Genomic DNA, 14,380 nt, shown 5'->3' with positions numbered 1-14,380 from the left:
ACTAGGCAGGTTTGTTTCCGATGAGCTATGATGGGAACTCCAGCACACTGTCTTGATTGTTCTAGTTTTATAAGTCTTGAAATAAGGTAGTGTGGGAGTTCCCGTCGTGGCGCAGTGGTTAATGAATCCGACTAGGAACCATGAGGTTGCGGGTTCGGTCCCTGCCCTTGCTCAGTGGGTTAACGATCTGGCGTTGCCGTGAGCTGTGGTGTAGGTTGCAGACGCGGCTCGGATCCCGCGTTGCTGTGGCTCTGGTGTAGGCCGGTGGCTACAGCTCCAATTCAACCCCTAGCCTGGGAACCTCCATATGCCGCGGGAGCGGCCCAAGAAATAGCAACAACAACAACAAAACAACAACAAAAAAGACAAAAGACAAAAAAAAAAAAAAAAAAAATGAAATAAGGTAGTGTGAATTGTCCTTGATTTTTCCAAGATTGTTTTGGCTCTTCTTGCATTTCTGTATATATATTTAGGATCAACCTGTCAATTTGTATTTTAAAAAATCTTGCTGAAATTATAATTGGGAAAATGTGAGTCTATAGGAAAATCTGAGGAAAATTGACATTTTAACAATGTTGAATTTTACAATCCACAGAAGATGATGCAACTGTTTATTTATGTCCTATCTAATTTCTTTTAGGAATGTTTTATAGTTTTCGGTATATAGGTCTTATATGTCATTTGTTACATTTGTTTCTAAGTACTTATGTTTTTTGATGCTTTTCTAAATGAAATTATTGTGAAAATTTTATTTTACAAATGTTTGCTGGTAGTATATAGAAATACAATTGATTTTTATATTTTGACCTGTATCCTATAACCTTGCTAAATTTACTTATTTTGGCAGTTGCTTCTTTCTTTTGAACTTCTGGCCATATTGGTGTAACTAGAACTGAATTGTTTCTTTTATCTTAAACAATTGGAAGACTGGAAAATATATGAAACGGTGGTTTTCAGATACTGGATAACAGGCAGCACTGGATGGTAATTCCTTTTTTTTTTTGCCTTTTATAGGGCCACTCCCTCGGAGTATGGAGGTTCCCAGGCTAGGGGTCTAATCAGAGTTACAGCTGCCGGCCTACGCCAGAGCCACAGCAACATGGGATCTGAGCTGCGTCTGTGACTTACATCACAGCTCACGGGAATGCCGGATCCTTGACCCACTGAGTGAGGCCAGGGATCGAACCCGCAACCTCGTGGTTCCTAGTCATATTCGTTAACCACTGAGCCACGATGGGAACTCTGGTAATTCCTGAGAGAAGGGAAATAGGGGAGTCCAGAGTTGCCCCTGCTTACTAATCTTGTCAAATAGCAAGCCTCAGAAGAATCAGTTACTTGTACCAAGTAACTGAACTGTGTCCACTGACAAAAGCCAACAATTTTTAAAAGAACTCAACACAATCGGGCACCAACAACATAAAATTCACAATATCTGGCATCCAGCAAAAGATTACCAGGCATTCCAAGGAGGCAAATATAACCCCTAACAGGGAGAAAAATCAGTCATTCAAAACTGAACCAGAAATGACAGGAGAGAATTTGCCAAAAAGATGTTAAAATAGCTGTTTCAAATACACTTTCATATGTTCAGTAGATAGAGGGAAACTAAACATGATGAAGAGAAAAAGGCAAGATATTTTAAAAATAACCCTCACTACACTTCTACAAATGAGAAATACAGCATCTGAAATAGTGCAATGAAAATATATTGATGGAATCTGCAGTAGATTAGAAACTGCAGAAGAAAAGTTTAGTTAACTTGGAGACATATCATTAGAAAATATCCAAAGTAAATGCATGGAGAAAAAAGACCCTCCCTCTACCACCTCCCAAAACCAAGAAAACCAGAGCTTCAGTTACTTATGGTACATTATCAAGCAGTCTAACATATTTATAATGGAAGATTCAGAAAGAAGACAGAGAACATATTGGCTAAAAGCAGTGATAAAGGGATCATTTTAAAAGCAGCCAGAGGGGGAAAAAAAAAAAAAAAAAAGAGTGGCCTACATCAAAACTATGCAAGCCAGACGAAAGTAGACACTTTTGAAGGGCTTTTGTAGGAGTGGAGAACCCTGTCAATCTAGAATTGTATTATGTACAATAATACCTTTAAAAAAATCAATGTTTTAACTTCTAAATATCTAGGAATTTTCTAGACTTTTTTGTTATTGATCCCACTATGATCATAGAACATATCTGTAAAATTTTAATATATTGAAATTTATTAAAATATATTATTATCCAAAATATAACTTACTTGAATGTTCCATTTACACTTGAAAGTCACGCATATTGTTGGAGTTCCTGTCGTGGCTCAGTGGTTAACGAATCCGACTAGGAACCATGAAGTTGCAGGTTTGATCCCTGGCCTTGCTCAGTGGGTTAAGGATCCGGCGTGGCCTGAGCTGCGGTGTAGGTTGCAGACACAGCTCGGACCCCAAGTTGCTGTGGCTCTGGCATAGGCCGGTGGCTATAGCTCCAATTGGACCCCTAACCTGGGAACCTCCGTATGCCGCAGGAGCGGCCCAAGAAATGGCAAAAAGACAAAAAAAAAAAAAAAAAAAAAAAAAAAAAAGTCATGCATATTGTGTAATTGTTTGATGTCATTTTGTTGGGTAAACTTCAGTTAGGTCAAGGTGGTTGATAGCATTGTTTAGATCTTCTTTTTTTTTTTTTTTTTTTTTTGCTTTTCAGGTCTGCAGGTGTATGTGGAAATTCCTAGGCTAGGGGTCAAATCGGAGCTACATCTGCCAGCCTACTCCGCAGCCACAGCAACTTGGAATCCAAGCCGTGTCACAGCCTATAGCAACACCTGCACCTATACCACAAGTCACAGCAATGCTGGATCCTTAACCTACTGAGCAAGGCCAGGGATTGAACCCTCATCCTCCTGGATACTAGTTGGGTTTATTTCTGCTGAGCCGCAAAGGGAACTCCAGATCTTTTATATTCTTAACTGATTTTTAAAAAAATTTTGTAGCCACACTCACAGCATATGGAAGTTCCTCAGGCCCCAGGGATTAAATCTGAACCACAGCTACTACTTAGTCAGGGATTGAATCTGTGCCCTCACAGTGACCTGAGCCACTGCAGTCAGATTCTTAATTCACTGCTTCACAACAGGAACTCCACTTGTCTAAATTTTTTATCAATTGTTGAGAATGGGTGTTTAAATCTCTGACTATGATTATGGATTTTTTTATTTCTCACTTCAATTCAGTCAGTTTTTTGCTTCATATATTTTGAAGTTCTATTATTAGGTCATGCTTGTTTATTGTTGCTGTGTATGCTTGATGCTGTGATTCATATAATTATGAAATGTACTTCTTTTTTTTTTGGAAATGTACTTTCTTTATACTCATCAATTTTGTCTTATAATATAACCACTTGTGGTAGGCTGAATAATACACCCCCCAAAGATGTCCATATCCTAGTCCTTAGAATTTGTGAATATGTTAGTTACCCTGTATGGCAAAAAAAAAAAAAAACCCTCTGTAGATATTAAATTAAGAATCTTGGGAGTTCCCATCTTGGCGCAGTGGAAACAAATCTGACTAGGAACCACGAGGTTGCAGATTTGATCCCTGGCCTCACTCAGTGGGTTAAGGATCTGGTGTTGTCATGAGCTGTGGTGTAGGTTGCAGATGTGGCTCGGATCCTGCATTGCTGTGACTGTGGCTGTGGTTGTGGCTGACAGCTGTAGCTCTGATTAGACCCCTAGCCTGGGAACATCCATATGTCACAGGTATGGCTCTAAAAAGTAAGACAAACAAACAAACAACAGCAAAGAATCTTGCAGTGGAGATTTATGTTGGATTATTCAGATGGGTCCAGTGTAATCACAGCCATACTTATAAGAGGGAGGTAGTAGAGTCAAATTCAGAGAAAAGAGATGAGACAATAGAAACAGAGATTGGGGTGATGCACTTTGAAGATGGAGAAAGGGGCTACAGTCTAAGGAATCCAGGCGGCCACTAGAAGCAGGAAAAATCAAGGAAATGGGTTCATTTTACATTTCTGACCCACAGAAATGTGAAAGAATAAATACACATCATTTTAAGCCACTGTATTTGTGGTAACTTATTACAACAACGAGAAACTAATATATCACTCTAGCTTTCTTTTGTCTACTGCTACATGGTTTATCTTTTTCCATAGAGTCCTTAAACCTCTTTGTGTCATTTTATTTAAAGTGTATGTGATATGCAACATATAGCTGATTCTTGCTTTTTCATCTAGTGCTACAATCTCTGACATTTATTTGATATGTTTAGTCCACTTGTTATCAATTATTGATATGGTTGGCTCTAGGTTTGTCATTTTGGTATTTGCTTAACAATCTGTCTTACCTATTTTCCTTTTTTGTTTCTTTTAAATAAATTAAGGGGAGAAAATAAAAATATAGTCTTTTATATGTATCTAAGTATTTACTATTTCTGCATGTCTTCAATCTTACAGATTTAAATTTTCATTTTGTGGCATCTATTTTCAGCATGAAAAATTTTCTTTAGCATTTATTTTTAGTAGTGCTGGACTGCTCAGGACAAATTGGTTTTTTTTGCTACAAAAGTGCTTTTTTTTTTTCTCTTCATTTTTTGCTGGATGTTTGTACTAAATATAGAATTCTGAATTATTCTGGTAGTCTTATTCTCCCCCCCACCCCTACTCCAGCTTCCTTGAGCTATAATTGGCATATAACATTGTATAAATTTAAGGTATACAACCTGATGATTTGATACAATCAAATACATTGTGAAGTGATTACCAGAGTAAGATTAGTTACCACATCCATCAGGGCATATAAATTACCTTTTTTTTTGTAGTAATAACATTTAGGATTTACTCTCAGCAAATTTCACATATACAACACAGTATTTTTAGGTATAGCCATTATGCTGCACAATACAGCTCTAGAACTTATTTATTTATTTATTATTATTTATTTTTATTTTTATTTTTGTCTTTTTGTTATTTCTTTGGGCCGCTCCCGCGGCATAAGGAGGTTCCCAGGCTAGGGGTCGAATCAGAGCTGTAGCCCCTGGCCTACGCCAGAGCCACAGCAATGGGATCCTAGCCACGTCTGCAACCTACACCACAGCCCACGGCAATGCGGGATCGTTAACCCACTGAGCAAGGGCAGGGACCGAACCCGCTACCTCATGGTTCCTAGTCGGATTCGTTAACCACTGCTCCACGACGGGAACTTCCTAGAACTTATTTATTTTATAACTGGAAATTTGTACCTTTTGACTGGCCTCACTCCTTTGCCTCTACCCCCCAGCCCCTGGCAGCCATGTTTTTATGAGTTCAAGGTCTATCCATGTTGTCACAAATGTCGGGATTTTCTTCTCTATTATGGCTGGATTTTATATATATGATGTGTGTGTGTATGATTAACTATATATATGTATATGTTATTCATGTAGACACACATTTATATGTAATCTGTCTCACATTTTCTTTTTTAAAATTTTTATTGAAGTGTAGTTAATTTACAATGTGTTCATTTCTGCTGTACAGCAAAACGATTCAGTTATACATATATATATATATTCTCTTTCATATCCTTTTCCATCATGGTTTATCATAGGATATTGAATATAGTTCCCTGTGTCTTGCATTTTCTTTATCCATTCATTAATCAGTGGACACTTTGGTTATTTCCATGTCTTGGCTATGGAAATAATACTGCAAGAAACAGGAATGAACAGATATTTCTTTGAGATTGTGACTTTATTTCCTTTGGATACATGTCCAGAAGTGGGATTACAGGATCACATGGTAGTTGTATTTTTAATTTTGGGGGGAATCTCCATAATGTTTTCTGTAGTGGCTGTACCGTGAGGTTATTCTTTAACCATTGTAAAAATGGCATTCCATTGTCTTTCTCCTTTTTGGTTTCTTTTTTTTTTTTTTGGGTCTTCTTGCCATTTCTTGGGCCGCTCCCTCGGCATATGGAGGTTCCCAGGCTAGGGGTTGAATCGGAGCTGTAGCCACCGGCCTATGCCAGAGCCACAGCAACTCGGGATCCGAGCCGAGTCTGCAACCTACACCACAGCTCACGGCAACGCTGGATCCTTAACCCACTGAGCAAGGCCAGGGACCGAACCTGCAACCTCATGGTTCCTAGTCAGATTCGTTGACCACTGCGCCACGCCGGGAACTCCTCCTTTTTGGTTTCTGATGAGAATTCAGCTGTCATTCATGTCATTGTTCCCCTCCGTTAATGTGTTGTTTTCCTCTGGCTGCTTTCAGTATTTTCTCTTTATTTTTGGTTTTTAGCACTTTTGTCATGGTGTTCTTAGATGTGATGTTCCTTATATTTATCCTAATTAGGGACTATTTTCTCAGCTCTAAATTTTACACTAAATTTGGGAATTATTTGACCATTAACTCTTCAAATTCTTTTGCTGCTCTATTATATTTCTCTTGTATTTCTAGAACTTCGTAAACATAGCACTGATGTTATACTACTTGATATTGTCCTACAGGTCACTGAAGCTCTATTCACTTTTTCTTTATTCTTCATATTCTATAGTTCCTAGCAATATATCTTCACATTCATTAACTTTTTCTCCTGTGCTCTTCAATTTGCTGTTAATTCCATTCTTTTATTAAAAGTATTAAATTAAAAAATTATGAATGTTGGAGTTCCCTGGTGGCCTAGTGGTTAAGGATCTCATATTGTCACTGCTGTAGCTTTGGTTACTGCTGTGGTGTGTCTTTGATCCCTGGCCTGGGAACTTCCACGTGCTTTGGGCGTGGCCAAAATATGGATTTTTTTTTTTCTGTTTTAGAACATTCACTTTTTTGGGGTCTTTTTTAGGGTCTTACCACCTATGGAGGTTCCCAGGCTAAGGGTTGACTCAGAGCAGTCGCTGCCGGCCTACACCACAACCACAGCAACACCAGTTCCGAGCTGTGTCTGCCACCTGCACCACAGCTCAGGGCAACACCAGCTCCTTAAGCCACTGAGCGAGGCCAGGGATCAAACCCGAGTCCTCGTGGATACTAGTCGGGTTTGTTACCTCTGAGCCATGGCAGGAACTCCCTCACTTAAAAAAAAAAACTAGTTTCTACTTATCTGCTGAGATTCTTCAAAGTTTCAAAGATGGTAGAGATCATCCTTTATACCCTTCATCCCATTCCTCCTAATGTCAACATCTTCAATAATTATAGTACATTTGTCAAAGCCAAGGAATAAACTTTCTACATTATTATTAACTAACTCCAAGTTTTCTTTGAACTTCACCTGTTTTCCATTATTATTATTATTATTTTTGCCTGTTCTAGGATCTAACACGGGGGTCTAAACACTTTGCATTTAGTTTTCATATTTTCTTAATCTTCTCTGGTCTGTGTATCTCAGTATTTTCTTACTTTCTGTGACCTTGGTGAATTTGGAGAGTACTGGTCAGATATTTAGCATAATACCTCTCAATGCGAAGTTTTCTTTTTTTTTTTTTTTTTGTCTTTTCAGGGTTGCGCCGTGGCATATGGAAGTTCCCAGGGTAGGGGTCCAATTGGAGCTGTAGCTGCTGGCCTACACCAGAGCCACAGCAACGCGGGATCTGAGCTGTGTCTGTGACCTACACCACAGCTCACGGCCACCCTGGATCCTCGACCAGGATCAAGGCCAGGGGTTGATCCCAAAACCTCATGGTTCCTAGTCAGATTCGTTTCTGCTGTGCCACAACGGGAACTCCCTCAATTTGAAGTTTTCTTATTATTTTTCATGTTAAACTGAGGTTATGGGTCTTGTGAAATATACCATAGTGATTAGTGATTAGGTGCTTTTCCCACTGACTATGGTGGGGGTGCATGATGGTTTCATGGTTCACATGGCTAACACTATTCATGGGTTGGGTTGTGTTTGCCAGGTTTCTCTGGTGTACAATGACTGTTTCCCCCTGTGCATACATTAGTCTTTGGAAGTGGGTCGCTAAGTTTGCCAGCACTCAAGGGGACGAAGATTAAAAAGCACATCATGAGGTAGGAGTATCTCCATATATTATTTGGAATCTCTGTACGGAAAATTTTTAACTTTCCCACATTTATTTATTTATTCAGTCACTTATTTAACAGTACGGATTCAGAGGAGTGATATCAGCATGATGGCAGAGTGGGAGACTACAGCCTCTGCCCTCCGCACAAAGAACCACAATTAGACAGCTAATGAAATAGCTCTGGGAGACCTCAGGAGGTCACTTAAGAAGCATCAGAAACACACTGGAGCCCAAAACTTGAGAATAAACACGGAGAAAGGGTAGGAAGAACAATTTCATATTACCTGCATCATTTCATCCCCCATGTATGTACAATCAACTAATTTCTGACAAAGGAATTGAGAATATACAATGGGGAAAGGATAGTCTCTTAGATAAATGATGTTGGGAAAAACTGGATGTCCATATGCCAAAGGATGAAGTTATACCAGATACAAAAACAACTTAAAATGGATTGAAGACTGAATCCATAAAACTCCTAGTAGAAAACATAGGGAAAAACCTCCATGACATTGGTCTTGACAATGCTTTTTTTGGAATGTATACCAAAAGCACAGGCAACTATGCAAAAATAAACAAGTGGGACTACATCAAATTAGTTTTTGCAGAGCATCGTACACACCGAAATTAATAGAAATGTAAATTGGTACAGTCACTATGGAAAACAGTATGGAGGACGCCCAAAAAATTTAAGACAGAGTCACCATATGATTCAGCAAGCCCACTTCTGGGTGTGTGTGTGTGTGTGTGTATATATATATGAAATAAAATAATTATTTCAAATAGATATCTGGGCTTCCATGTTTGTGGCAGCATTTTTCATAATGACCATGATATGGAAACTTTAGTGCCTGTTGATGGATGGGTAAAGAAAATGTGGGAATACATATATATATATATGAAATGGAAAATTACTCCACCTTACAGAAGGGAATCCTGCCATTTGCAACAACATAGATGAACCCAGAGGTCATTATCTCAGTGAAGCCACCCACGGAAAGACAAATTTCGCATGATCTCACTATTTGGAATCTAAAGAGAAAGTTGAACTCGTAGTAACAAAGAGTAGAAAGGTTACCAGGAACTGGTGGGTGGAAGAGAATGGGAGATAATAATCAAAGAGTATAAATTTTCAGTTATACTATGAATAAATTCTGGAGACATAATGTACAGCGTGATGACTATAGTTAATGTATGTGTACTCGACATTTTCTAAGAGTAGGTTTCAAGTGTTAGCACCACACACACACACACACACACATACACACAAATGGTAACTATTGGAGGAAATAAATGTGTTAATAAGTTTGATTGTGGTAATCATTTCATAATGTATGCTTATATCAAAACTTCCACATTGTATATTTTAAATATATACATTTTTTATTTATCAAGAATATCAATGTGGTTCATAGATTCTTTTTTTTTTCCCTGGGTCGTAATGCAATACATCCAATACTTACAATAGAATCCAATTTTTGTGTTTCTTTTTTTGGGGGGGGGGTCTTTTTACGGCCACACCTGTGGTATATGGAAGTTCCCTGGCTAGGGGTTAAATCAGAGCTATAGGTGCTGGCCTACACCACAGTCACAGCAATAGGAGATCACAACCCTCTCTGTGACCTAAACCACAGCTCATGGCAATACCAGATCCTTAACCCACTGAGTGAGGCCAAGGATTGAACCCGAGTCCTCATGGATAACAGTCAGGTTCATTACCACTGAGCCACAGTGGGAACTCCTAGAATCCAATGTATTTATTGCTGTAATTGTTTCATTTTAGCCATTGGGAGCTTTTCCAGGTTGATTCCTGAGTCTTTCTGGACATGCCCTCATCTTTTGCTTTTGAGTACTTCCTTATTTTCTAGCACTAAAAGACTAACGATGCTCTAGGCTCACCTTGTATGTTTCTTGTCCTGGCCCTTGAATTAGTTATTTTCTTAAGGAGCCCTGGTTCCTATTTTTTTTTTAAATCATCTTAGGAGTTCCTGTCATGGCTCAGTGGCGAGTGGACCGGACTAGTATCCATGGGGACACGGGTTCGATCCCTGGCCTCACTTGGTGGGTTAAGGATCCAGCATTGTGGTGAGTTGTGTGGGTCGCAGAAGTGGCTCGGATCCAGTGTTGGTGTGGCTGTGGCATAGGCCGGCAGCTACAGCTCTGATTAGACCCCTAGCCTGGGAACCTCCACATGCCGCAGCTGTGGCCCTAAAAGACAAAAGACCAAAAAAAAAAAAAAAAATCTTAAACCATTTTATTTTATTTTGTCTTTTTAGGGGTGCACCCGCAGCATATGGAGGTTCCCAGGCTAGGCATCAAATCAGAGCTGTAGCCGCCTGCCTATATCACAGTCACAGCGATGGCAGATCTGAGCCACATCTTCCATATATACCACAGCTTGCAGCAACACTATAACCTTAACCCACTGAGTGAGGCCAGGGATCGAACCTGTGTCTTCATGGATGCTAGTCAGGTTCTTTTCCGCTGAACCACGATGGGAACTCCTTAAACCATTTTAAAGTGTGTAGTTCAGTAGTTTTAAGTATTGTTATGGGCTGAATATTTATGCCCTCTCCCACCCCTAAATTCATATGTTGAAGGCCTAACCTCCAGTGTGGCTGTATTTGAGAAGGGCCTCTGAGGAAGTAATTAAAGTTAAGTGAGATCAAAATGGTGGGGAGTTCCCATCGTGGCGCAGCGGAAACGAATCCGACTAGGAACCTCGAGGTTTCGGGTTCAATCCCTGGCCTCACTCAGTGGGTTAAGGATCTGGTGTTGCCGTGAGCTGTGGTGTAGGTCACAGATAGTGGCTTGGATCCAGCATTGCTGTGTCTGTGGCGTAGGCCGGTGGCTACAGCTCCGATTGGACCCCTAGCCTGGGAACCTCCGTATGTCGCAGGTGTGGTCCTGAAAAGACAAAAGACAAAAAAAAAAAAAAAAAAAAAAAAATGGTGGGGCAGTGATCTGATCATATTCAAATTCAAAATGTGTCCTTTCCCAGAAGAGACAGCAGAGAGGTCGCCAGCACTTTCTCTTTTGAACACATGCCCTGAGGAAGGGCCATGTGAGACTATCGGGAGAAGCTGAATACTGCAACCCGAGGGGTGTTCTCACCAGACACCAAACCTATAGACCTATAGACACTTTAATCTTGGACTTCCAGTGTTCAGAACTGTGAGAGAATAAATTTCTGTTTCTACGAATTTGACTACTTTATTTCATTCATTTCTTTTTTTGGCTACACCCGTGGCATGAAGAAGTTCCCTGAACTAGGCATCGAACCTGTACCACAGCTGTAACCAGACCCACAGCAGTGACAACACTGGGTCATTAATCCACTGAATCACCAGGGAACTCTCTAAATTTGACTGTTTTATTTATTTTTTATTTTATTTTATTTTATTTTTATAGGCTGCAACCAGGATATATGGAAGTTCCCAGGCTAGGGGTCGAATTGGAGCTGTAGCTGCCAGCCTATGCCACAGCCACAGCAACTCGGGATCAGAGCCACGTCTGCCACCCACACCCCAGCTCACAGCAATGCTGCATCTTTAACCCACTGAGTGAGGTCAGGGATCAAATCCACATCCTCATGGATACTAGTCAGATTTGTTACCACTGAGTCACAAAGGGAACCTCCTGAATTAGACTACCTTAGATACTTCATATAATAGTGGAGTAAGAGCATTTGTCTTTTTGTGAGCAGTTTATTTCATTTAGCTTAATGTCTTCAAGGTTGTAGGCTAGGACAGAATTTCTTTTTAAGGCTGCATAATATTCCATTGTATGTGTTGGGGCCCAGAATAGGCCACCCCTACATGTGCCTCAGTGGCACATTGATTATTCTGAATTAAAATTTCTTAAGAAATGGCCAATGTAAGAGGGATATTGTGACGTTCCCTTCTGTCCCTTAGAAAGCAAGAGCTGTCTGCCATGTAAAAGGTACTCTTCCTGCATCTGGAGGTAGAAGTCTACCCTTATCACCAAAGAGAGGAAGTTTGGGGCCAAAAAACCTGAATTAAATTAAAGCCCGGAGTTCCCGTCGTGGGGCAGTGGTTAACGAATCCGACTAGGAACCACGAGGTTGTGGGTTTGACCCCTGGCCTCGCTCAGTGGGTTAAGGATCCGGCATTGCCATGAGCTGTGGTGTAGGTCACAGATGCGGCTCAGATCCCGCGTTGCTGTGGCTGTGGTGTAGGCCCATGGATACAGCTCCGATTTGACCCCTAGCCTGGGAACCTCCATATGCCACGGGAGCGGCCCTAGAAAAGGCAAAAAAGACCAAAAAAAAAAAAAAAAAATTAAAGCCTGTTACTTTTTTAATTTACGACCCCAACCCCAAACTCTGTCTAGACTCATCATGGGACACCCAAAACCTGAGTTTCTTTGTCCTGTCATTTCCTTACAAATTTATTGTTTCTTTGCCCGTAAAGTCTAAAAGCTGCCTGCTTTGGCCACTTCTTAGGTCCTATTTCTATGAGACTTCCATGTGCGTGACATGAAATTCGTTTCTTTTTTTCCGGTTAATCTATCTTGGGTCAATTTTATTATTAGTCCAGCCACAAGAACTCTAGAGGGGTAATGGGGGAAATTTCCCCTTCCCTGACATATCATGGTATAGACCACATTTTGTTTATGTTGTCTTCCTTTTAAGGGCATCAGCATTTTTTTCTCACAGGCAGCTAAATTATTGGAGGATCTATTTGGTTCTCTCAGACTGTTTTTCTTTATTTGTTCACACTGGTTAGCACTGAACCACCGCTGGTTGCAGTGTTCAGCTGTCAGCCATGCAGGAGGCCATCTCAGCAGGGACTGCAGAGTCGCATCCTCTGTGCACCTGCTCTTGGTTAGGGGCCTAGGATGAGCATCTGTGATGTCTTCTGGACACCCCTCTCTGTGCAGTTTTCTCTTAGCAGTCACCCTGATCTGTAAATTCTAGGCCCGCAAGCAACTCAGAACTTGGGTCTCTGCCTCCTCAGCTTCATGAGACTCCTGGGCTGTTTAGGATTCATTTTCCTGCATTGGGCTGTTAAGTGGCCCCAGGCAGAATAACAGTGATCACAGAACTCATCTTTGTGCGTTATGTTCTCTCACAGTGCTGCCTGTTTCTTGCTAAAAACCATTACCTAATGTATGTGACCTGACTTCGTCACATATGGTGTTTTGGCCAGAGGTCAAGTCCAGTATCACCCTGTCATGACCTGGAATAGAACTATACAGTTTTAGGGAGTTCCTGTCATGGTGCGGAGGAAACAAATCCGACTAGGAACCATGAGGTTGAGGGTTCGATCCCTGGACTCACTCAGTGGGTTAAGGATCCAGTGTTGCCATGAGCTGTGGTATAGGTCACAGACGCGGCTCATATCTGGCATTGCTGTGGCTCTGGCGTAGGCTGGCAGCAATAGCTCTGATTCGACCCCTAGCCTGGGAACCACCACATTCCCTGGGCGCGGCCCTAAAAAGGACAAAAATACAAAAAAAAAAAGAACTATATAGTTTTAAAAGAATTTTTTTGGCCACACCCATGGCATACCGAAGTTCCCTGGCCAGGGATTGAACCTGAGGCACAGCAGTGACAACACCAGATCCTTAACCTGCTGAGCCAGTGGGGAACTCCCAGAACTATTCAGTTTTTTAAAATTACTCAGTGAATTTTATTACATTTATAGTTGTACAATGATCATCATGATCGGATTTTACAGCATTTCCATCCCCAAACCCCAGCCCATTTCCCCCCCCACCCCCCGCCCCCGACCTGTCTCCTTTGGAAACCATAAGTTTTTCAAAGTCTGTGAGTCAGCATCTGTAATGCAAAGAAGTTCATTGTGTCCTTTTTTTAGATTCCACATGTCAGTGGTAGCATATGATGTTGGTGTCTTACTGTCTGACTAACTTCACTTAGCATAATAATTTCTAGGTCCATCCATGTTGCTGCAAATGCTGCTATTCCTTTCCCGTTAATAGCTGAGTAATATTCCATTGTGTATATGTACCACATCTTTATCCACTCCTCTGCTGATGGACATTTAGGTTGTTTCCATGTCTTTGTTATTGTATATAGTGTTGCAATGAACATTGCAGTACAAGTATCTTTCTTTTCATTTCTTTTTTTTTGCTTTTTAGAGTCATACTTGCGGCATGTGGCGGTTCCCAGGCTAGGGGTCGAATCAGAGCTACAGCTGCCAGCCTATGCCAGAGCCACAGCAACCCCAGATCCGAGCCGTGTCTGCAACCTACACCACCTCTCACCGCAACGCTGGAGCCTTAACCCACTGAGTGAGGACAGGGATCTAACCCGCAACCTTATGGTTCCCAGTCAGATTCGTTTCCAGTGTGCTGTGACAGGAACTCTGGAGTGCAGGTATCTTTTTGAG

This window comes from Sus scrofa, chromosome 5 (genome assembly GCF_054392235.1).
Source record: "Sus scrofa isolate SSC_HxYL_T2T_F1_AM1 chromosome 5, Sscrofa_HxYL_maternal_Yorkshire_Landrace_v2.0, whole genome shotgun sequence".
Classification (NCBI taxonomy): Eukaryota; Metazoa; Chordata; class Mammalia; order Artiodactyla; family Suidae; genus Sus; species Sus scrofa.
The sequence above is the reverse complement of the archived record's forward strand: the minus strand, read 5'-3'. Positions refer to the sequence as shown.